At 42.6% G+C, this 4,095-nt stretch overlaps 1 non-coding gene across 1 annotated transcript; it reads right to left on the bottom strand.

Moving 5' to 3' along the window:
- Nucleotides 1-2,954: 2,954 nt before the first annotated feature.
- Nucleotides 2,955-3,059, bottom strand: LOC129075555 (U6 spliceosomal RNA). Its single transcript, XR_008529654.1, has one exon. It is a non-coding gene; the product is annotated as a U6 spliceosomal RNA (small nuclear RNA).
- Between the last annotated feature and the right edge of the window lie 1,036 nt (nt 3,060-4,095).

The following is a 4,095-nucleotide window of genomic DNA, read 5'->3' as shown; positions in this document are numbered from 1 at the left end:
CTTGCATTGGCCTTTTCTTAATGAACCTGCCAATTAAAAAATAATCACCATGCCGTTGGAGAATATTTTGGACAGCCTACCCTGGGCCTCAACTAAGGTCAAGAATAGACCCAATTTAAAGACAGAGACAACTTTCCTATGAAAAGCCACCCAGTACTATATGTTTGATATACTTACATTGTTCTTTGCCACATCTACTTTTTCTTCTTTAAAAAAATATGTTTATTGATTTTAGAGAGAGAAGAAAAGGGAGAGAGAGAGAACCATCTATGTGAGATAGAAACATCAATTGTCTGCCTCCCACATGCACCCTGACCACAGATTGAACACGCAACCTAGGTATGAGCCTCAACCTTCTGGTGCACAGGACAACGCTCCAACCAACTGAACCACACCAGCCAAGGCCTTTGCCACATTTTTCTAACACAAAAAAATGTTATAATACTCCATAAAAAATGAATGTTGCCTAGACAGCATAGAAAAGCGTGAGACACTGAACTTTTAAGCCTGGAATCTGGGTTGACTAAGAAGTTCAGGGGTCAGTGGGGTATTGGTGGCGGCGGCTGCTGTTGTGTATTTCTTGTGTTTCTCCTTCATGAGGAAATCTTATCCCCTGTGCTCAGAAAGACTTGCCTGGGTTTGACTCCAGCTCTTGAAGCTTGGCTGTGGCAGTGAAAATTCCATACAACCAGGTCAATCAGAATGAGATAAGGCTTTCAGATGAATTCTGCTTACTGAATCAAAAGTCGGGGTGGGAGTGGGGGCTGAAGCACTGATTAGGAAGCATACACGGACCTTACTAGTAGTTAGAATTAAATTCTCGTTTCAGTGTAAGCTAGGGACATTTTCTTTTTATATATTTTTTAAAAGATTTTATTCCTTTATTTTTTTAGGGAGAAGGGAAGGAAAGGAAAAAGAGGGAGAGAAACATCAATGTGTGGTTGCCTGTGACGCATCCCCATCTAGGGACCTGGCCCCCAACCCAGGTGTGTGTTCCGACTGGGAATCCAACCAGTGACCCTTTGGTTTGCAGGCCAGCATTCAGTCCACCGAGGCACACCAGCCAGGGCTGTAAGTGTTCTTTTGTTCAATATAATGACTTTTAGATTTACCCATGTTATGTGTGAACTGATAAATCATTTCCTTTATATTGTTGCATACTACTGCGTTATGTGGATGGACCAGTTTGTTTATTCACTCACAAGTTGAAGAACATTTGGCATGTTTCCAAGTGTTGGCTATTGTGAATAATGCTGCTATTGTAACGGGGTGCAGCTAGTCCCCCCAAAGGGGATTTGTAATGGGGTCCAGAAATTGGGGTGTCCAAGAAAAATATAGGATATTCTCACCCCCCCCCCCCCCGCCAAGGGGGGATAGGAGACAGTGAGTAGGGACATTGGAAGTCATTTTGCCCATCAATATCAGGCAGAGGGCCATTGACAGTTGCTCTGAATATCAATAACAGGCCAGCTTTATACCTGACTAGGAGTAGGGCCATTTGAGAGTCATTTTGCGTGTCAATAACAGCGGGACAGCTTCATACCTCATGCAAAGACAGTTATTTTACATATCAACAAACCAGAAAGTTTGGCATAACTTGAACCCCGGATGTAACTGGGAAGGCAGCTCCTCCAATTTGTAGCACCTGCCAAAGGAGTTGGGGATGGGGTTGCTGGGGAGGATTCCCACCTGGGTTGGGACCTAGGAGCAGCAGCCATGCTAGTGGCTTTTGACCAGGTGGTTTGGGGAGCAGAGTGCGATCTCTCTTGACCACGCTGCTTGGGAAGCACCAAAAGCAAGATGTAGCAGCCACGCAGGAGGCTCTCCCCCTACCCCTGCCTCCCCATTTTACAATGTGTGAACATGAGAGCTCAGAGATGGTTTGCTCCATGCCATGAGGGAACAATGTGAAGACCGTGCAGGAAGGAAAGGAGGGAAAAGGACTCTTGCTAGTGGGCCATGAGAAGGTGCCCCATGGTTCTGAATTAAGAACTGGAGATCGCGGCAAGGCAGCTAATGGTGCTGGGAACCGCAAGAGGCCTGCCTAGCTGAGGTCCAGACTTCCGTTCTTTTTCTTCTGAAGGACGGTATCCTGACTGGGCAAAGGGGGGAAGGTAGCAGTGTGTGTGTTCATGGGTGTTTTTAAAAATTTTTTAAAGGTTTTACTTATTTATTTGTAGACGGGGAAAGGAGGGAAAAAGGGAGGGAAAGAAACATCAATGTGTGGTTACCTCTTGCACGCCCCCCCCCCCGACTTGGGGCCTGGCCTGCAACCCAGGCATGTGCCCTGTACTGGGAATTGAACCAGCAACTCTTTGGTTTGCAGGCCAGTGCACCAGCCAGGGCTGTTGGTGGGTGTTTTAAAGGGATTTTGAGATTTAACGGTAACATTTAGCCATTAATCAAAATGTGTATAACTTTTGAGTAAATACTTTCCTTTTCACACAATTCTGCTATCAAAGACCATAATTTCAAGGGCGGCAGGCAAACGAACCTAGAATGGAGAGACCCTGCGGAAAAGGCGTTTGGGCGTTGTTCCAGTAGTAGTACCTGGGGCTCCCCCCGCAAACATGTCCACATTTAACACTATGAACATTTATGCACAGGTTTTTTAAATCTAGATGTGTTTTTATTTTTCTTGGGTATCCCTAGGCGTTACTGGATCATATGGTAAGTGGATGTTTAACTTTATAAGATATCGTCAAATTGTATTCCAAAGTGTACCATTTTGCAATCTCACATGCATTCATGAGCATTCCAAGTTATCCCATATTCTCACCAATACTATCTGTAATCACTAGTTAATTTTAGCTGTTCTAGTGTGAATATAGTGGTGTCTTTTTTTTTTTAATAGTGGAAAGTCACGATTTTGTTACTGAGTGCTACATGTTGGGCTATGATTCATATTTTTACGAGCTAATCAGAGGGTGTGAGGCGCCGACTGGGGCCCTGGACAAAGTATGGAACACTTCACGAATTTGCATATCACTCTAGCACAGGGGCCATGTGAATCTTCTCTATGGTTCTAATTTTAGTATATGTGCTGCCAAGGCGAGCACTATACTGGTGTCTTTTACGGTTTTAATTGACATTCCCTGTTGAGTAATGATGTTGAGTATTGTTTTATGTTCATATTGGCCATTCATATATCTTCTTTGTGAAGACTGTACAAACTAATGTGTGGTTTTTAATTGAATTGCTTACCTACTTATTATTCAGTTGTATATGTAGTTTATATATTCTGGGTAACAATCTTTATTAGATATATGTATTATAAATATTTATACCAGCAAATAGCTTGCTTTTTTTTTTTAAAGCTTTTATTTTTAGAGAGGGGAAAGGAGGGAGGAATAGAGGGGTGGAAACATCGATGTGCCAGAGAAAGAAAAACCAAAGATCAGTTGCCTCTTGCACATGCCCGACCTGGGACCAAACCTGTTACCGAACTATGGGCCTGTTGCGGGGGAGCCCCAGATGCTATTAATGGAACAATGCCCCTCCTTTCCCCAGGATCCCTCTGTTCTAGGTTCCTTTGCCCACCGCCCTTAAAATTATGGCTCTCAATAGCACCGCATAGTGAAAAGAAAAGGAACTATTTACTCAAAAATTATACAGGTTTTGATTAATGCCTAAATGTCTCCCTTAAAACTCAAAATCCCTTTAAAACACCCACCAACACACACAGTCCTACCTTCTGCACCGTCTGCCCAGTCAGGCCAGCCAGAAGAAAAAGAACGGACCTCAGCTAGGCAGGCCTCTCGCTGTTCCCAGCACCATCCGCTGCCTTGCTGCAATCTCCAGTTCTTAATTCAGAACTGCAATAATAATAAATAATAAAATAAAAAATAGGAACATAAAGGTAATATGAATATTTTTGAATTAGCATAATGAACAAAATCTTTCTTGTTAAAATTCTTCACGTAGGAGTATAGAATCAGAGATCTAAACTTACAGCACCATCCTGATGTAATTATTAATTGTACCATTTGTTTAGAGAAGTCTTTTTAAATTGAAGAAGTATGTTGATTTCATATTTTAAGTAAAAAGAATTTTTGTATGTTCAGGTAGTCACAATTCTGTCCATTAACACAACCC

Source organism: Pteronotus mesoamericanus, unplaced genomic scaffold (assembly GCF_021234165.1).
Source record: "Pteronotus mesoamericanus isolate MK-2021 breed Mesoamerican mustached bat unplaced genomic scaffold, CSHL_Meso_final contig_55, whole genome shotgun sequence".
Lineage (NCBI taxonomy): Eukaryota > Metazoa > Chordata > Mammalia > Chiroptera > Mormoopidae > Pteronotus > Pteronotus mesoamericanus.
This window is presented reverse-complemented; position numbering and strand designations above follow the sequence as displayed.